Source organism: Panthera tigris, chromosome A3 (genome assembly GCF_018350195.1).
Source record: "Panthera tigris isolate Pti1 chromosome A3, P.tigris_Pti1_mat1.1, whole genome shotgun sequence".
Taxonomy (NCBI): domain Eukaryota; kingdom Metazoa; phylum Chordata; class Mammalia; order Carnivora; family Felidae; genus Panthera; species Panthera tigris.
Genome location: NC_056662.1, coordinates 87,282,701 through 87,304,381, shown reverse-complemented (window position 1 = coordinate 87,304,381; position 21,681 = coordinate 87,282,701). Strand labels below are relative to the sequence as shown.

General features: G+C 41.2%; 1 protein-coding gene across 6 annotated transcripts in view; it reads left to right on the top strand.

Annotated features, from left to right (window-relative positions):
* PAIP2B (poly(A) binding protein interacting protein 2B) overlaps positions 1 to 21,681 on the top strand; it is a 64,864-nt gene that overhangs the window by 11,160 nt on the left and 32,023 nt on the right. For 3 of the 6 annotated variants that reach the window (XR_006215814.1, XR_006215813.1, XM_007083423.3), the window contains exon 1: positions 20,108 to 20,367. The exons of 1 other annotated variant lie outside the window; for it this stretch is intronic. The gene's annotated coding sequence lies outside the window, so the exon portion shown is untranslated. 2 more of the 6 variants (XM_042981690.1, XM_007083424.3) reach the window with 2 other exon arrangements.

Below are 21,681 nucleotides of genomic sequence, written 5' to 3'. Positions count from 1 at the left end.
GCTTCCTATCTTGCATTTAGGTCTTTCGTCCATTTTGAGTTTATTTTTGTGTATGGTGTAAGAAAGTGGTCCAGGTTCATTTTTCTGCATGTTGCTGTCCAGTTTTCCCAGCACCACTTGTTGAAGAGACTGTCTTTATTCCATGGTGTATATTCTTTCCTGCTTTGTCAAAGATTAGTTGGCCATACGTTTGTGGGTCCATTTCTAGGTTCTCTATTCTGTTCCTTTGATCTGAGTGTCTGTTTTTATGCCAGTACCATACTGTCTTGATGATTACAGCTGTGTAATACGTCTTGAAGTCCGGGAGCGTGATGCCTCCAGCTTCGGTTTTCTTTTTCAAGGTTGCTTTGGCTATTCAGGGTCTTTTCTGGTTCCATACAAATTTTAGGATTGTTTGTTCTAGCTCTATGAAGAATGCTGGTGTTATTTTGATAGGGATTGCTCTCCTATTCTGATTCTTATTTAGTTTCTACACCAGTAATTCTCAGACTTTGGGTATCAGTTTCCCTTTACCGTCTTAAAAATTAGTGGTGACCTGAAAGGGCTTTTGTTTATGTTGATAATATCATTTGAATGTTTATGGTTTAGAAATTCAAACAGGTAACTTTTTAAAAGATTTAGTCTGAAATCATTTAAAATAATAATAAACAAATTAACAAAAATAGCATATTTTTATGAAAATTAGTTATATTTCTCACAACACAACGGAAATAAGGGAGAAGCATGGCACTCTTTCACATTTTTGAAAATCTTTTTTAACGTCTTGTTTGATAGAAGGCAGCTGGATTTTTGTATCTGTTTCTGCATCAATCCCTTGCAATATCACATATCAAGTCAGCTCTATAAAACAGCATTCTATGCTTGTGAGTGGATGACAGCAAAGATGACAAATCAGGTTTTCATTCATGAAAATAGTTTTGATCCCCAGGCCCCCTGAAAGAATTCCAGGGAGGGGCACCTGGGTGGCTCAGTCAGTTAAGCATCAGACTTCACCTCACATAATGATCTCGCAGTTCATGAGTTCAATCCCTGTGTCAGGCTCTGTGCTGACAGCTCGGAACCAGGGGCCTGCTCTGGATTCTGTGTCTCCCTCTCTCTGCCCCTTCCCTGCTCATGGTCTCTCTCTCTCTCTCTTTCAAAAATAAACATTAAAAAAAAAAAAAAGGGTTCCAGGGACCCACAGAAGTCCCTGGGCCACAGTTTGAAAATCACTGCCCTACAGCAGGAGCAGTGGATATTCCTGAGAGAGAAAGCCAGAATTTACAAATGTAGTAATTGTTGATGAGAATAGTATTCATAATACTAATAGCTAGCATTTGTGGGGTATTTACTATGCATTATTCTAAGCACTCACAAGAACAAAGAAGCGGTCATAATTATATTTTCCAGATGAGGAAACTAAGGACAAAGAAGTTAAGTTAACTTGCCCAAATTTCCTTTGGTAAATGGTGGTAAGTGGTGGTGAGGCTGGGCTACAAAGACAGGCACCCTGGCTCCAGAGCCTGTACTCACCACTGTACTGTCCTGCCTCTCTGAGGGACAAAGGCCTGCAGTATAAATGACAAAAGGTTGAGTCATCCCACTCATCCACCCCTTCTCCCTCCTCTCCCTGCCATTTTAGATTTCAATGCTCTTTTCTCTTTCCCTGCATGTTTAGGGAACTCATATTTCTTTTCACTCTGCAGTAAGTCCTTGTACATTGCCCGTTGTCCATTATTCCCACCACTCCACAGAAGCTACTCTCTCTAAAGGCACCAACGACATTATAATTACCAGATTCAGTGGCCGCTTTTCAGTCCTCATCCTCCTTGCTCTTTCAGATATGGGATATTATTGGCCATTTTCTTTTCATATCAAAATTCTCTCCTCTATTGGTTTTTCTGACACCAGACACTTCTATTTCTCTTACCACCTCTCCAGTAATTTCTTTTCAGACATTACTCTACCTTGGCCTGTCCCTTAACTATCTTCATTCCTCAGCGTTTGGTCCTAGGCCCTTCTTTCTTCTCATTCTATAACTTCTCCGACTGCCACATCATTTACCTCCATGGCTTTAATTATGAAATCTCCTGTGGTCTCCAACACAGGGAATTACCACCACCATCCTCTGTGAGCCAGACGCTTGGGAGTCATTCCAGACTTCTGCTACCTCACGCCTAAGATCTGCCCCAAGGCTTACTGGATCTACGTCTGAAATATTTCTGAAGTGTCCCTGACCCTAACTCAGACCGTCCTTTTCTCCTACCTGGATTATTACATAAGCCTCATTTGTAGCTCACTTTCTTCTCATTCTGGCTGCTGACAGTTCCTCCACAGCAGCAGGAGCTGCTACTCTGCCTGATGTAGGCACTGTCATTACATCATATCCTGTATTATTGGTGCAGCCTGGACTTGTGCAGCACTGACGCTTTGTACACACTACTATTGAAATATGCCTTCTACATCCTATGTGTAACTAGGTTACTCCACAGCCTGAAACCACTTTCCTGATTCCCTGTTGCCTTCAGGATAAAGCCCAAACCCCAACACACTGTTCTAGTTACTATGGCTTTGTAACAAACTACTCTAAATATAGCAGGGTAAAACACTAACCATTTTGTTAGACTTGTGGATTCTGTGGGTCAGAGATTTGCATAGGGCGTAGGAGGAACGGTTTGTCTCTCTCCTTTGTCCAGGGCCTTACCTAGGGGTGTCTCCATAGCTGGCGACTGGGACCATCTGAAGGCTCTTTGCCTCACAGGCTGTGTGGAGAAGATTCAGATTGCTGATTAGAGCACTTATGTGTGGCCTCTCCTTCCGGCTTGATTTCCTCATAGCTTGGTGGCCTGATGTCTTACATGACATTTCAGAGTTCCAAGTCCAAGTGCTCCAGCAAACAAAGTGGAAAGCTACATGGCCATTTATGTAAGCCTCTGGGTTCACACAGTGTCACTTTACAGTCTGTTGGTCACAGGCAAATTTGTCCAGATTCAAGGGGAGGGGACATAGACTTTACCTCTCAATTGAAAGAGTATCAGTTCACACTGTAGATGAGTATATGAGTTTGGAGATACTTTGGACATCTATGGAAAATACAATCTGCCACACAAACTATACTAAACCCTGCCCACAAGCCCACCCTCCCCACCTGTCATCTCTCCTTGACCTCCTTGCTCCAGTGACACAAACTTCTGGCTGCTCCCTTCTGCACCTATTGCTTCCTCTACCTGCACACTCCTATACCTCCTTTAAGAGTTACCTCAAGGGTCAGTTACTGAAGGCAGACTTAGGGAGGCGTAAATAAAAAAGGAATAGTCCTATAAGCTTTCAAGCAAGAAAAAACAAACTAAAACAAAACAGGTGGCTTTAAAGAGTTAAATCCCATTTTGGAAATGGCAAAAGAATAGAGATAAGGATCCCTCAAACAAAACAGAATCCAGGAATAGATACAAGAATACAATGGAATGTAATATTTGACATATGAGTGGGAGGGAAAAGAGAGATGCCCAAACACTCATCTAAGAGTCAGCTTTGTCTAGTAGGCATTGGAAAAGTAGGCATTTGTCAGACATCCCTCTTATTTCCCCTTGAATTATCTACTCTGTGTATGCTCCCCCCAGCTCTTCCCTTCTCTGCCTGGGGCTCCTGGACATATTCTCCACAGATTCTGCTCCTTCAGGGTCCACATCACAATTGCACAAGGCTGCCCAAGTGTATTTCACTCTACTGAAGGATTGGGGAAAATGACAGGAAATCATGATGTAGGAAGGGGAACTTAAGAGTTGTATGCAAAATGCGTTTTTTTCCCAGAAAAGCCCTATGATGTTTAAGTCACATGTGAACAATGTCTATTTGACATGTATTTATTGAGTATCCTCTCTGTATCAGTGACAGTTCTAAGTTCTGGAGATAGAATGGTGTAGAAGATGGTGTTATGGCTCCACCCTTATACCTTGGGCCTTATAGTGCACACCATCCTACTTCTAATTGTCAGGACCTGCATCTGTTTGCCTATTGACTTTCTTTAGAAGCCAGAACATGGTATGACCATGGGTGAGTGGGTCCATCGGGCCAGGAGTACCTACAAATTAACATACCCTCAAAACAGCCCTTATTTAGTGACTAACAGGAGTTGGTATATTAATATCTCAGCAACCACACCCCTCAGGGTGTATTCGAGATTCAGGGCTCCTCTGCAGGGTTAAGCTCCAGTTACACACAGTGATGACTTGGCGATAATACATCCTTTATTGTCTGCCTTCTCTGCTTCACTTCTCCACATCTAGTCTTGTGAGTTTGAACATCATCTATATATTTTCAACCCCCATAATAATATCTCCAGCTGGACCTCTTTCCTGGAATCCACACTCATAAATCTATCTACCTGTCTCCATTTGGATGAGTAACAGACACCTCAAACTTAACATGTGCAAAGCCAAAATCCTAGTCTTCTCCCCAGACTTTCTCCTCCCATCTCTGTAAATGGGCAACTTCATCCCTCTAATCTCCCACACCGAGATTGAGGTCACCTTTGACTCCTCTTGATCACCTCTCACATCTAATCCAGCAGCAAATCCTGTCAGTTCTGCTGTGAAAATATATCCAGAATCCAGTTACTTCTCACCATCTTCACTGCTGCCATCTCGGTCCAGGCCCCCATCATCCCCATCTTACTGGTCTCCCTCTCGTGCCCCTGCTTCCCCTACAGTTTATTTCTGCCCAGCAACGGAAGAAATCCTTTTAAAATGAAGTCGGGTTATTTCACTCAGACTAGAAGCCAAAGTTCTTACAATGGCCTTCAAGATGCTACATGGTGTGCATTCCCACTTAACTCATTGGTGCTTCTTTCCCTCTTGATTTCTTCATTCCAGCCATGTGGGCCTTTCTTGCTTTTCCTTAAATATGCCAAGCACATTTCCATTTCAGGACCTTTGCACTTACTATTCTCTCTACTTAGAATGCTTCCTATATTATCCTTCACCTCAGACATTTGCTCAAGTGTCACCTTCCAAGGGATGTCCTTCCTGCCCAGGGCCTCTGGCCCGAGGGACAAATAGCGCTTTGAAATCCAGCCTCGGTACATGACACATGGTATGCACTCAATAAGTTATTTGTGGATAAATGAATGAATGGACAAAAGAAGGAACATTTAAACGAGGCACACGTGACTCCTGATTCAGTATAAATTCTTAAATAGGAACGGCATTTCTCAACTTATGCATCTGGAGCACTCTCACACTGCTGTCAGAGTCTCGCATTATTATGCAGAGTGCTGTTAGTTCCTCTGCCCTTTCTTGGCTCACAGATTGTGCTCATTTTGGCTTGCTCAGAAAAAGAAGCCCAGTGGCTCTTTATGGTCTTTCCTCAGTTGCACAAAGACTTGGCCAAGGCTCTGAAGATTACTATAATGCTCTTAGTGACTGGATTACATTCTTAGCCCAGAACCACATCTTCCTTGGTTTCTACAAGGGAGCAAGAAACGGAGTTGTATTGTCCTTCTTAAGATACAGATTATTCTAACCTATGCTATTGGGGCAACTAGTTAACCATCTGGGGGAAAAGAAATTGGTTGAATTTCCTATCTCAGTTCCTAAATCAAATAGATAAATTCCAGATTGTTTTTGCACTTGAATGTAAAAAAACTGAAACTGGCACTAAAAGAAAATACAGTGAATATATAAATGAGAGAGACATTTCTAAACATAAAACAAAAGTCATAAATCATAAAGGAGAATAGATAAGTTTGACCTACACAAGAATTTAAAAAGCTTCTACATTGTCATTTAGAAGTAACTACAGGTGGGGTAAATTATAAAGAAAAATGAGAAGCGATTAGCACAAAATTCTATATAATGGTAACCTTTAGGGAGAAAATTAACCAGGATTTTACTTCTATAAATTATTTATTTATTAAAAAATTTTTTTTAACTTGACAGAGAGAGGGAGAGGAAAAAGAATCTTAGGCAGGCTCCACGCTCAGTGCAGACTGGCATGGGGCTCAATCCCACATCTCTGGGATCATAACTTGAGTTATGATCAAGAGTTGGACACTCAACTGACTGAGCCACCCAGGTGCCCCTTACTTCTATAAGTTATCCTATGGAATGAATAATACAAATTTCTAAAGATACATTTGCAGGAGTGTTAATACCAGTATTTGTATATTGTAAATAAAACAGAAGTTCATTAATAGGGATCTGGTAAATAAATTATGGCATACATACAAACAATGGAATTCTACACATACATTGAAAATGATGTTAGCCTATGGGGCAACTAGATCGCTCAGTCAGTTAAGCATCTAACTTCGGCTCAGGTCATGATCTCATGGTTCATGAGTTCAAGCCCCACATGGGCCTCTGTGCTGATAGCTCAGAGCCTGCAGCCTGCTTCGGATTCTATGTCTCTCTCTCTCTGCCCCTCCTTGCTCATACTCTGTTTCTCTGTCTCTCAAAAATAAGTAAACATTTAAAAAAATGATGTTAGCCTAGATATATTAACATGAAAAGATACCCACAATATTTTTTCAAATGAAAAAAGAGGTCAGAGAACATCATATGTACAAGGTCCTGCCTGTGCATATGTGTGTGTGTGGCTAAATAAAGAGAGGGGTATATCTGGAAGGAACTATTAATAGTGGTTATCTCTGGATAATGTTATTTGTGGACACACTGCCTTCCTCTTCATGTTTTTATGAATCATTGGATGTTTATTAATACAACCTATAATTTTGACCATAAAATAGTTTTTAGTTTTTAAAAAGTGAAAAAATATTAAAACAGTGTTTTCATTAATTAAAAATAAACATATCCCATCCCTGTTGACGGATTTTCATATAGCACTAAAATTGTGACATTCCCTTCCCTTTTCTCCCTCTGTACCTCAAGCCCATGTTGACCCCCACCCCTATGCATAAGTTTGGGCCCCTGAGTTGTATCTTATTCCTTTTGGTAGAAGTACATAATCTCCTGTCCCATTTCTAGAGCCGTTCTAGAAACCCTGGTTGACTGGACTCTTGGCATACCGCTCAACTTTTACATCAGTAAGAATAATTAAGTGAAAGAAACAGACTATTCTAAAACATAAAGACTAGCAAAGAAGGGAGTCTAACCCTCTTCGATATTAAGAAGTACAACAGAGCAACTGTAATCAAAATGACTTGTATAAATTGGTATACTTGTATACTTGTATAAATTGGACTATGACGAATGGCACAGAAGTATGTCAGGATTTAGTATATGACAAAAAGAGACACCACTGAAATAAGTGAATGAGGATGACTTTTTAAAAAAATTTTTTAATGTTTTTATTTATTTTTGAGACAGAGAGAAAGCACGAGCTAGGGAAGGGCAGGCAGAACAAGAGGGAGACAGGAACAGAAGCAGGCTCCATGCTAACAGCAGAGAGCCTGATGTGGGGCTCAGACTCACAAGGTGACCTGATAATGACCTGAGCTGAAGTCAGACGCTTAGCTGACTGAGCCACCCAGGTGCCCCAAATGAGGATGACTTATTAAATGTTACTGTAATAAGTGGTTTATAGCCCAAAGTAACCTACAGATGAATGAAAGAGGGAAATATTAAAAAGTAGTAAAATATATTTAAAAGTAATGAGATAAAACAGAATTTAGTATCAAATCACAGAAGGAAAATTCTTCTAAGCATGAATGCATTGGATGAATCTAGTCAGCAAATCAACTATGAAAATTAAAATTTTGTAGTCAATCCAAAATTATACCACTAATTTGCTACACTTGAAATACATATGTAGCAAATATGACTAATAAGGACTTAATATATACACAACTCCTATAATTGATATGAAAACCTAATACCTCTATAGATACGTATTTGAAAACTATACACAGTGAAAAAGATGGATGACAGTATTTTATGATGTTAATTTAAGAAAGCCCTTCCCAAGGAGTACATGAAACCCAGAATACCTAAAGGGAAACACTGATAGATTGTTTCAAAAAACATAAAGTTTTTTAAAATTTCAAATAGCAGAATGAATAAAGTTAAAAGAAAAATGTGAAGAAAGTATTTGCAACAAACATCAAAGGATTAATATTCATGAGATATAAACAGCTCCTAAAGATCAATAAGCTATCATAAGGAGAAAATGAACAAAGAGGTGAAGACAATTCTCAGAAAAAATTCAAATAGCTATATATACATATACATATGTGGATTATATGTGGATTTTTTGGATAAATACAGTAAAGTACTGTAAATATATTTTCTCTTATGTTTTCTTTTTTTAATGTTTTATTTATTTTTTGAGGGGGGAGGGGCAGAAAGAGGGGGACAGAGGATCCGAAGCAGGCTCCACACTGACAGGCTGACAGCAGCAAGCCTGATGTGGGACTTGACCTCAACTGTGAGATCATGACCCGAGTCGAAGTCAGATGCTCAACAGACTGAGCCATCCAGGTGCCCCTCTTATGATTTTTTAATAACATTCTTATTGTAAGAATACAGTATATAATACATATAATGTACAAAATATGTGTTAAACAAACTATTACTGGTAAGGTTTCCATATAATACAAATAATATATATAATACATATATATATATAATACATATAATACATATATAATACATATATAATACATATAATGTACAAAATATGTGTTAAACAACTATTACTGGTAAGGTTTCCAGTCAACAATAGGCTATCAGTAGTTAAGTTTTGGGGGGAGTTACAAGTTAAATAAGGATTTTGACTGCATGGGGGGTGGATACCCCTAACCCCCAGCATTATTCAAGGGTCAACTGTATATATGTGTGTGTGTGTGTGTGTGTGTGTGTGTGTGTGTGTGTGTGTGTGTTTTCATAACCTCACTAGTAATTAAGGTTATGCAAAGTTAAATAAGATAATGTTTTAAAATATTTTAAAAGTTTAAAAAGATTGTGATGTTATCGTATAAGAGTAAAGCCCAAACTCTGGTAGCTAGTCTCCAAAGAGGGCCTCCGACAACAACAAAATTCTTCCCTTCCCTCTATGTGTATGCTGCTCTCCGCATCAAGAGGTGAAGTTTATTGTCCCTCTTATTGAATACAGGCTGCCCTGTGACTGCTTTTACCAATAGATGGAAGTGGATATGTTGTTCTGGGACTTCTGAATCCAGGCCTGAGAGAACTGGTTACCTCCTCTCCCTTTTTCTTGGAATACTGCTTCTTAGAACCCAGTTACTATGGTGGGAGAAGCCCAAGCCACATGGAGAAATCATGTGAATTAGAGCCAAGACACTCCAGTTGACAGCTGCAACTGAGCCTGCATCAACTACTATTGATGTAAATGAATCTTCCAACCCCAAAAGATTTTGATCATTGAACAAGACCTAATGAACAAGGCCTAATTAGCATTTTAATCTAATCAATCAGTTCAGAAATTTCTCTTTGCTAGGGAAAGGATGGAGGAGTTGGAAGGGCTGGGGAAATATTTGTAACTCCCAGTGCACCAGTAGCTGGGGTGGGGAATTTATTTTGCTCATATGGTGCATCTCTGATAAGCCCCACCCATAAAATTGCATCCCTGATGAGCCCAGTCTATAACTGGGCTTTAAGGCAGTCACTGTGCACTACGGCTCCTATCTAGACGTGGAGCCTGTAATCTGTTTCATACTTGGCCCCTTGTTCTTTACTCTGAAGTGACCTGGCCATGTATCATGCCTTGACCTACCTATAAAATAAGCCACATCTTCCCACAAGTTGTGACAAGGAGTACAACCTACTTGGAGGCCACTTTCCTCTCTATGAATAGGAGAGAACTAGTAAGGAACAAATTAAAACAGTTAGTTTACTTTCTACCAATTAGATGCTGCCAGCACTTGGAAAGGGAAGTCAAGATGTAGTCATCCACCAAAGGATAAATAGTGGTCCCTCAGTAGGTTCCACTGCCCATACATGGACTTGAATTCTCCCTGCTTCTGGACTAAGTAAGAATGATCAAGGAGCCTGTGGATATCTGTTGTCTTCCCAATATCCCTTTTTCCACTGGAGAACATCCCTTCCCTGTCCGTAGTAGTTCCGGTAGTATTATCAAGTAGTGCCATACCAACATCGTTGGGTAGAGGTGGAAAAGTGCCCTAGGCCTAGATAGTTGTAATGCTTCCTCCTACTGTCCACAGTAGTCAAATGAATGGGCATATGACACAGTTACAGACAATCAGAGTCACTACGTGAGATATGCTAGAATATGGTTGGAGAGTAAGGCTCTTTTTCTAGAATTGAACGTTGTTGAGAATCATAAAGTCAAAAGCTACACATGTCCTTGTTTCCTACCACAGAGGAGAGCAGAGCTGAGAGAGGGAATAATAAGGCCTAATGACATTGTTTAAACACCTATATCAAGCTATGCTTGAAGTTAATACCAATCCTAGGGCTTTTCGGTTAATTGAACCAACAAATTCCCTTTCTTATGCTTAAGGGAATTGGAGTTGGGTTTCTGTTAGTTATACCTAAAGAGTCTTGGGTAGCAAGGGGCACTATCCTTGATCCTTCCCTGACATTTGTATCTTGAATTATGAAAGGGAGGACACTAATTATTCACCCTTATCTATCAAGAATGTATTAATTTGTGGGGCGCTTGGGTGGCTCAGTTGGTTGGGCAGCGGACTTCGGCTCAGGTCATGATCTTGCAGTTTGTGAGTTCGAGCCCCGCGTTGGGCTCTGTGCTGACAGCTCAGAGCCTGGAGCCTGCTTTGAATTCTGTGTCTCCCCCTCTCTCTCCCTCTCCCCCATTCACACTCTGTTTCTTTATTTCTCTCAGAAAAATAAATAAACATTAAAAAAATTTTTTTTAAGAATATATTCATTCTTCAGAGCCCTTGATCATCAATTCTGGGGGGTGGGTGGTAAGGAGGTAGGGCAATTCTCTTCATTTTTCACATGTAGCATCTGATAGAAAGATGAAGGTCCTTCTAACAGCTCAGTAGCTGTCCAATTAAAAATGCATATTGAGTAGCTATATAATAAAATACAAGATAATCACCATCATCAAGTGAGGGGTCTCAGGGAGACAAGATTTATATACATGCAATACCTAGATAGCTATCACAGGCTTGACACATTTAATAGGACAAAATAAAATGCACAAATAGCATGTACCATAAAAATTTGAGAAATTTCAGGGTTTTCTGGTCAGATGATAGAAAACCTCAAAAAAGAACCTGGAAAGTATTAGTATGCCAAAATGGTTAGGAAATTTGGCTCCTTAGGGCAAAGGGGCAAGTGGAAACTCTGGAGACCGACATTTTATTCCATTCCTTTTTGTATGTCGTCTCTCTCTTCCATAAAATCTGAAACCTGTTGCTCTTATTTATATTTTGGTTGTTGTTTTTTTGTCACTCCCTGTGTGTCCCTCAAAGACAGGAACCATGTCATGTTTACCAGTGAATCCCTGGCACAAATCTCAGGAACTAGTATAGAGCAGATGGTCAGATGCATGTTGAATGGAGGGATGAATGGATGGGGCAGCAGCATCAAGATCCAAGCCATTGGAGACTCACAGACCATTCCTCTTCTTCCTCCCTACCCTTCCTGTCTAACTTTCCTCTCTGCCATATAGGTGCAGTTAAAACATATGTCATTTGCCAGGATACAAGATGCAAATTAGTAAGTGCTGGGGAAGTAACAAATTAGAGTCACTGTCCTACCTATTTCCCTAGGCCTTGAGGACCTGGCTCTGCCAAGGGCTCCCTGCCCAGGGACATAAGCTGCTCTCTTGCCAGCTTGCTGTGCTGACAGCTCTAATTGCTAAATGAACAGTCTGTGTTTCTAGTGAGAGAGGTTCTCAAAGAGTGTTGGCTCTTGAAGCCCTGAGAAGGGAAAACAATATTGTGCAATCAAAAACTACCACCTCAGCAGGAGAGGTCAGCACTGGATTTTCCATTACAGGAGGGGTAAATTTGGAACCTGAAGGCATTCTTGGAATTTTGGTTCCCAAAGTGCAGTGGAACCCGTCTGATCATTGGAAACGTGGATGAGCTTTGCTTTCAGAACGCAAGCTACTAGAAAAATAATGGTTTGCAAAACAAATTGTGTAGTGGTGGTAGAGTTTCTGGGTTCTACAAACATCACAGCATGAATCTTTAAAGTCCTTCCATAAATATATATTTTGGGGATAGATGCATATCGGGTAGAGAAATCAAGAATTCTGAAATTTGACCCTTAAAGAAGTGGCAGTTTCATTGAGGAATAAACCAGGCAGTCACAATGACATAATTAAAAGTGCTAGGCAAAAAATGATAAGGATCACATAACAGCACTCAGGAAGAAGAAAGAAATCATTGCTCCCAATGGTCTTAAGATAGATGAATTTGCAAATGAATATTTAGGTTATTGAAATCAGGAAACACCTGGGAAACTGCTGGAGAACTTCAGAAACTATTTTATCAATCAGCTCTAATCAGATTTAATGTGCAGAGTCTATGTTAAAGGCTTTTGGCCAAAGGTTTCTGGTCAACACTGAGAGTTGATAACATTTTCACCCACATAAGTCTTGATTTCTCATTAGTATAATCAATAATTTATTACACAGCTGTATATTAGTTTCTAATTGGTCTATTTATAAAAGCTAATGATTTCATTTTTTAATTTTTTTTTAAGTTTATTTTGAAAGGAGCATGAGCAGGGGAGGGGCAGAGAGAGAGAGAGAAAGAGAATCCCAAGCAGGTTCCATGTTATCAGTGCAGAGCCCCTAAACATTTTTCTTAATAAAAATAAAAATAAAAAAAGCTAAAGTGCGCCTGGGTGGCTCAGATGGTTAGGCATCCAACTCTTGATTTCGACTCAGGTTATGATCTCGGCAGGTTATGATCTCATGGTTCATGGGTTGGAGCCTCCCACTGGGCTCTGTGTTGACAGCATGGAGCCTGCTTGGGATTCTCTCTCTCCCCTCTCTCTCTCTGCCTTTACCCCCCTCATTCTCTCTCTCCGTCAAAATCAATAAACTTCAAAAAAAAATTTTTTAAAGAAAGATATTTAAACAAACAGAAAATAAGAAAGAATTAGAAAGAATGGTACACCAAACAGCCATATACTCATTACTTGGATCCAAAACTGGGTAACATTTTGTCATATTGACTTTATCTTTGTGTATATACGTGTGTATTACTAAACCATTTCAAAGTTTATGTCGGTTATGATAGTTCATCCTTACATATTTTATGTTGTAGCTGTAAAAAAATTAAGAATATTCTCCTTATTAACCATAATACTACCATTAGACCAACAAAATGACCAATAATTCCCTTGTGATAATATCCAGTACACATTTATATTTTCCTATCTGTTCCAAATATATTTTATAGCTGTTTTAGCTTGTTACTTAAAAGATCACTGAAGGGGCGCCTGGGTGGCTCAGTCGGTTAAGCATCCGACTTCAGCTCAGGTCATGATCTCACTGTCCGTGAGTTCGAGCCCCGCATCGGGCTCTGTGCTTACTGCTCGGAACCTGGAGCTTGTTTCAGATTCTGTGTCTCCCTCTCTCTCTGACCCTCCCCCGTTCATGCTCTGTCTCTCCCTGTCTCAAAAATAAATAAAACGTTAAAAAAATTAAAAAAAAAAGATCACTGAAATCACCATTACCATTAAATAACTACTGTTGGTATCACTTATATTTTTAATTGCCTAATATCCCTTCCTGTCATGTGTTAGGTTATAACCTAACACAAAGAAATTTTGGGTATCTCAGCCCTTTTTACAAGCCCTGGCTAGACCCTTTTCCCCTTTTTTGCCTTTGTTTTTCACTTTCTTTCAGCTGGCTCCCAACTTTTTAGTTTTACCTGCTTTTTGCTACCCTTCCAACCTGACACCACTGGCCTCGGAGTCTTGGCCTCAGTTGTCTCCTGGACAGTTTTTGGACCCTCCTGGATCTCTTTCCTTCAGTTGTTATACCCTATTTGACCAAATCGGTGCCAACATTGAGCAAGCTATGCCTTGGACATCTACTGGGGTCCTCATCTAGGGAAATGGGAGATTTTTGCATTTAGCATTTAGGGATTCTAAAGACCTGGAAATTTATCTTGCCCTCTCTTTGCTGTGGCCGAACACACTTCCATGGCTTCATTTCTGCTCCTGTTTCTCCATCTGGCCTCTTCAGATTGATGCTTCATTGGACTACAGGTTTGGTGTCGTTCTCCAGACCTCAACTGAAAGAAGAGTTTTTCTGCATTTCAGCTGTACATTCATAGAGTCTTCCTTTTTAGGGTAGGTGGAGAAGGGCCAGTTCAGGACGCCCAGGTGCCCAAGGAAGCTAATGATTTGATGCTCCATTAAATCAATGCTTAAAGAGTATTTGTTTAGGGGTGCCTGGGTGGCTCAATCGGTTAAGCGTTTGACTCTTGACTTCAGCTCAGGTTGTGATCTCACAGTTCATGGGTTCGAGCCCCACCCTGGCTCTGTGCTGACAGCGTACAGCCTGCTTGGGATTCTCTCTCTCTCTCTCTCTCTCTCTCTCTCTCTCCCTCTCTCTCTCTCTCTGCCCCTCCCATGATGGTGCACTCTCTTTCTCTCTCTCTCTCTCTCTCTCTCTCAAAATAAATAAACTTAAAGAATATTTGTTCAATGTTTCTTTAAAGGAAAAGTTACACACTATGTGGAGAGGCGTGGAGAAAGACAGTAGGTGATCACATACCACTTGCATACTTGACTCAGGAAAACAAAGACTTGCAGTTAACTAGACCCAACTCTTCTTTAAGTGTTGGAAAGAAGAAAGGAAGCAATGTTCCTGAGGTTGAAATGGAGGGAAGGGCACTGACCCCGAGGACCACTTCATTCTAGCTGTTCTTGGGAGCAAAATGCCCAGAGCCAGCTTCTTTTAGTCCCAGCTGCCCACACTGAGTTCCTTGGCTTCTCCAGACTGAGGGCCGACAACCAAAGCATCCCTTGAAGGACTCGTGCCTGCCACCCACCAGCATGGCTTGGGCCCCCTGGAGCTTCAGCTCCTCTGCCACTTCAATGCCAGATATTTCAGATGTATACCACCTACAGAGAGGCTGAGGAGCTGCCCTATTATCACCCCCCTCTCCCTAGTACAAGTGTTCAGATGAACATGTGCCCAGCCTGAGTTCTTGCCAAGCAGCTGCATTCCCCTTGTAGCCTGAAGCTCTTCTCATTAACCACAACATCAGTTCCCCAGTGAGACCCCACTGACCTTTGTAAAGAACTCCTACCATGATTACCACAGCCTCAACATAGCTCATCACCGTATCTGGAGGCATTGGATAGTACAAATGCTCATTTACTCCTTTCATGTTCTGAAAGCACCACAATTGATTCATTGAGAAGGCAAGGTGATTTGTTAGGTCCATGGAAGTTGCTTTATAATACAGAGGCTGTAGTCTTTGTTTATCTCCACTCTAACTTTATCTGAGCCAGTCTGGAATCTTATAGTCTCTTATAACAAAGTTATACAGGCAACTCTATTCCAGAGGGACATCAGGTCTGGTACCTTAACCCTGTGCCCCTTTCTCATGGAAGGTGACCCCAGTGAAGGTCAAATACCATCCCAGGGAATGGGAATTCCAGCCTAAAATCAGCTTTCAGGCACTGTTGCTTAGGGACTCCACATCTGAAGGGTGGGGCACCTATCCCATCACAGCCTGTAGCAGCTGCCACATGCAGGAAAGTTTTGTTCATGCCAGGCAGGCTGCCTCTTTTAGTGTTTTGAGTTTTCAATCTCATACACTCCAGACAGCCAAAACTGCCAGGTAAACACTCTTTCCTAAAGTTCAAGGAGCATGTGCTCAGGCTTTTGCCTTGTCACCATGCTTTTTGACTAGGTTTAACTAGCCCTGAATATGGTCTACAAAGTACAGAATCAAAATTGACATCCTGCTCATTGCCACTACATGTGACTTCCACTCTGAAGTCAGGAGATGCCTGGGAATCCTGAGGATTTGATGCATCCTCCCAGTGCTTACTCGTGTGTTTCTGACCCAAGCTCTTACCTGTCGTTTTCCATATTAGCTCCTGTCTGTACCTTCATAGCCAATGTGTTTAGCAGTCAGGACCCACTTGTTAGGGCCCATTTGCTTGTCACCCTTACTCAAGGCTCACTCTAGTCTCTCTGTCACTCCTTGTTATTGGAAGACTTCCATTCCTTCACCCATGTTCACTCATTCCACATTGGCTCTACAACCTGACCCCTACTATCCAGGGGCCATTGCCCCTAGGATGAACTTCCTGGTGTATGATCTCTGCTTTTGCCTCTGATTCTGGTCTCTGCTTTCTGGCTCCAGGCCACATAAACATGGGAAAGAGGTGCTCTGCCCACATACTATGCCTGGAACCCACCGAAGCCTAATCTGACTAATCTGGCTTTAGTCCTTATCTGGCCCCCCTTCTGACAGGAGAGGTTTAGACACCCAGAGTCCCAGACTTGCAGCTGGAGGACAAATACCAAAGCCATGTCCAAGGACGGGTGCCAACACTGAGGAACTCAGCCAATCCAGTCATCATGCAAGGAGCCAGAGACAAGTAATAAGATCCTGAGACAAGGTCAGGGAGCTGGGGAACATGAGAGTAAAGACCAGCAGGGAGAATGCTACAAATAGAAACTCCATCAACAGGGTCCCACATTCACACCTTAGGGTTTTCTAATTACATGTCTTTAAAGATATGCCTGCACATGTTTTACAGAATCATTTGGTTTTATCTGGCTTATTATTTTTTTACTAAATTTTCTTAATGTTTATTTACTTTTGAGAGAGGGAGAGATAGAGTGTGAGCAGGGGAAGAGCAGAGAGAGAGGGAGACACAGAGTCTGAAGCAGGCTCCAGGCTCTGAACTGTCAGCACAGAGCCTGATGCAGGGCTCAAACTCAGGAATGGCGAGATCATGACCTGAGCTGAAGTTGGATGCTTAACTGACTAAGCCACCCAGGTGCCCCTATCTGGCTTACAAAAAACAAAAAACAAGCTCTTAATAAAAATCACCAGTCTCCTCCTTGGCCCTTGCAGCAACATTTTCCAACATTTTTACTGATTTTGTATGTATGTGTGTATGTACTTATTTCTTTTATATTATTCTCATATGTTAAAAATTTGGTTATATGTTTATTCTTAGAATTTTTTAAGTTTTAGACTATTTTGTCTATCACTTTTCTGCTTTGAAATATGGGGAATTAGTTTGATTATGCTACTGCCTACAGTATTAAAAAATGTACAAAGGACTTGTGTAGACATTTCTTCAAAGAGTCTGAAAAGATGCTCAACATCACCAGTAATTAAGACAATGCAAACCAAAACCACAACAAGATACCACTTCACACTCATTAGAATAGATATTACATATATATCTATATCTATACTATAGATATTATATTATAGAATCTATTATAGAATAGATATTACATATATATCTGTATTACATATATATCTATATCCATATGTAATATAGATATATTCTAATATATATATTAGATATAATAATATAGATAATAATATAGATAATATAGATATATTCTAATATATATATATATTCTAATATATATATATTATGTCATATATATATATGACTTAAGAAAATAACAAGTGTTGGTGAGGATGTGGAGAAATTGGAATCCTTGTGTACTGTTGGTAAAATAGTACAGCTGCTGTGGAAAACATGGAAGTTCCTCAAAAAATTAAATGTAGAACTACAATATGATCCAACAGTTTTGCTTCTAGCTATATACCCAAAAGAATCGAAAGCAGGGACTAGAACTGATACTTGTACACCAATGTTCATAGCAGCATTATTCACAAAAGTCAAATTTCATTGATGGATTAACAGATAAACAAAAGATTTAATGTATATGCAACAAAATACTAGTCAGCTTTAAAAGCGAGTGAAATTCTGCTATATGCTACAACATGGATGAACCTAAAGACATCATGGCTAATGAAATAAGCCAGACCTAAAAGCACAAATATTATGATTCTGCTTATGGGAGGTACTTATAATAGTCAAATTCACAGACACACAAAGTAGAATGGTGATTTCCAGAGAACAGAAGAGGGGGCATAGGGAGTTATTATTTACTGGGTACAGAATTTCAGTTTGGGATGACGAAAACATTCTGGAGATGGATAGTGGTGATGTCTGCACAACAATGAATGTGCTTATGAATTGTAATGAACTGTATACTTAAAAGTGGTGAAAATGGTAAATTTCATGTTATGTGTTTTTTACCACGATAAAAGTAAAAGAGATACCCTTCAAGAATGAAGATTTATCACCATGACAGAAATGGAATGTGCAGGAAGGACTGGTGGACTCCTTTTGTTTTCCTCTCTCCAACTGACACCATCCCCTATAACTTTATGATTGATTATTGCCTACTCTCTCTCACTTTGGATGCCTATTTATTCTGCATGCCATTATCAGATATCCACCTGGCTACCTCCCTCCTTCATTGTCTTTTGACCTCCATAATTTCTGATAGGAAGTCTGCTGTAATTCTTATCCTCCCCACCTCTGTATGCAAAGTACCTTTTTTCTCTGTCTACTTTTAAGATTTTCTCTTTATCGTTGGTGATACCCAGTCATAAAGTTATGAGCAGTGTCAGTGGTAGGGAGGGAAACAACAGGAGTCTACCAACACTTCCTCAGATCCCATTGCTATCCTGTAGTATATCTTCATCCTTGAAGAATATTTCTGATTATGCAAGAACACCATATGGACTTGAGGACCCTGTTTTTCAAAGCTTTGAGATTATGTAGGTACCACTCTCACCAAACACCTGAGGGTCACCTTAAGGAAAGAAGCAGTGGAGGGTGGGGAAGTTATTTTGGAGTCAGATTTTTTTCCTAAAGAAGGTAAGTATTTCTTGTAGGATCCACTTACATTATTTAACCAAATCAAATTTAAACCAGAGCAGATGATCCTAAAATTATCTATACCTACAAACACAAGTTGGAAATACATGAAGCAGTATGATAGTGTTGTGCAATGTAGTGGCCCTGCTTACCAGCCTCCATTCCACTCCTCACATTATTCACATCCCTGTGCAATGCTATTTCCTCAAACAGCTCTTAAACTGACCATTCTACCTAAAATAGCCATTTCTTCAACCATTCTTTAACCTTTGCTTTATTTTTCTTTGTAGCACTTAATCACAACATGGCATTCTATTATTTATTGGTTACTTGTTTATTGTCAATCTCCTCCACTAGAGAATAAGCACCATGGTTCATTTTCATTGTCCTATTCATATCATATACCACAGCCTAGATCAGAGCCTGGAACATTATAGCATATGCTCAATAATATTTTTTGAATGAATTTATTTATGTATTAACTTTATTACATTATTTATATTAAATGTATGTTTAACACATTTAACTATTGTTATTTAATCTTACTTAAGTTTCCTTTTCATTTTTATCATCTATTACTCATTGTGTAATCACTTACTAAGCCTCTACTTTGTGTTACGTATATAGTTAGCATGAGAGGTGGGAAGAGACAAAGATGTATAAAGAAATCCCCCGCTTCCCGAAGGATAAAATTCAAAGTCCTTAGCAAGCAAAAATGGGACGCCCTAATTTAAGTGGGAAAAACGGTTTTATTTTTTTAAAAGCACTCCAGAAGTTAGGTTTGTTTCTAGAAATGCAAGAGAGTCTCTTTGCCCCTTCCAGCCCTTTCAAAGAGTCCAACTCCCCAACTTCCCGACGGCGAAGCGCGGCGCCAGCTTCTAACCCAACCTAGCTCAAAGCTCCTCCCTTGATAATGAACAGTTGGGGAAATCCCACTGAGGCCCGCCCCTTGCCCCTCCTTGCTAGATTGAATGGCTCAACCCGGTGGGAGGGGCCGCTGGTTCAGCCAATAGAAGGAAGCGCGAACAAGAGCCTGTGTAAACAAACCCAGCTGTGCTGAGCCTTGGGCTCCTCCCCCACGTGGGGGCCGGACGCACCCTTGGCCCAATGCCTATCCAGGACTAACGTAGCATCCTTTCAGCCAATCAGAGCCGGTGTCTCCCGAAAGGAGGCGCTCCACCCTGAGAGAAAGAACGAAGGGAGCAAAAAGACAGATGTTCATACCAATCGGAAGCTGGAACTTCTGAGAGAGTGGGCGGGAACTGCTTCACATTTAGACCAATAAGCACCACACATGCCCTTCTAGGTGAATGAGCGGCATCATCTTCAGTCCAATAGGCGAATGGGGCGGTGCCCAGCAACCAATGGCTTGGGTTCGGGGGCGGAGTAAATAGCCAGTGTGCTGTAAGAGATAACCTGGCGAGTGGCAGCGGCGCTTTTCCCGTGCTGTGGCTCGCTCACGCTTTGGTACTGGAGGCCAAGACTGTTTTGGCGACGGCGACCTCTGCGGCGACGGCTGAGGCTCTCGGAGGAGTGACGGAGTACGGTCTGGAGGAAGGGCTTCTGGTCAGCCCAGGTGGGCTCGGGCACCCGGGCTGCCGGGGAGGGGACCCGCGGTAAGCGCCGTTCTCCTGGCGGCTCTGGGGGCGCCCTGCGCCTCCCTTTCCGCAGCCGTCCGGGCTGCGAGGGGCGACACGCGCCCGTCCGAGCTCCTGTGGGGAGGGTAAGACGGCCGGTCCCACGTCGCGGCCATACGCAAGGAAGGGGCGTCCGCGGGGGTTACCCTCTGCCCCTTGCGGTCGTTAGAGGGTCCTTAGTCCCTTTCTCCTCCCCGCACAGGCACGCTATTCCTCCCCCGCCCCTCAACTTCCCTGAGCCTCCTCAGCCTCCTTTGGACTGAAGCGAGTCCCCTCACTACCCCAGCGCAACACCGCGAGGGAAAGTGACCAGTGCTGCATCCCCTGGTCCCCTCCCCAGGCGGGTACGGGGAGGAGTTGCACATTTTCACCCCTCCCCCATTCGCGGGCCTGGGTGCGTTATCTGTGTTTCTTCCACTCCCTCCACCTCCCGCTTTACCCCAGCTTTCGTTCTTAATACCTTATTTGAGTTAGGAACCTTGGCCACTTGTCTCTTGTCTTCCGTTCTGCGAGTGAGCCTTTCTTTACCCCTTCCACCACCTGAATTTCATCTACATCTCTCATGGAAACTAACATTTTCCACTTGCTCCTTCCAAGCAGCTGGAAGGTGAATGCAAGAGACGCAGGATACATAGTACAGGGAGCTTTGCAAGATTGGGAATTTTAATCAGTTTTGTTAACGGTAAACTGTTCTTGCCTTCCTTAAAATGGCATTCGATCATAATATCCTCTCTGGAATCTTTGTCCCAGGACAGTCCTGATGATAGTTTCTGGAAATGCAGGCGAGAAGGGTTTACTGGCCACAAGAAATTGAAAATGTCTTATTATTTTAAGTAGGCAGTTTGCATTATACTTTGGCTTAACTGGAGGGGCAGAGAGTTTGCAGTGTAAGAGCCTGTCCATCCTCATTTATCATAAAATATACAACATGTTTTAGCTGTGTGGCTCAATGGGATTGATCACAACCAGACTATGGATGATATGGCATTGAATCTGTTTAAAAACAATATTCTCTATTCCCCAGTCACAGAGGATTTGTATTTACATTCATAGTATATCAGTTTGTGTTTTAATGATATTGGTTCTAGCCATATGTTTCTAGATAATAGCGCAAACTGTGTTGTGCCTAAATAAAATTATGCCAAGAAATTTATGGGGAAAAAGTAACTTGTCACTTTAGAGTTTTGAAAATATCAATTTACATATTGGACAGTAAGAGTTTTGTTTTGAGGAGATTGAAGTATTGGAATAAG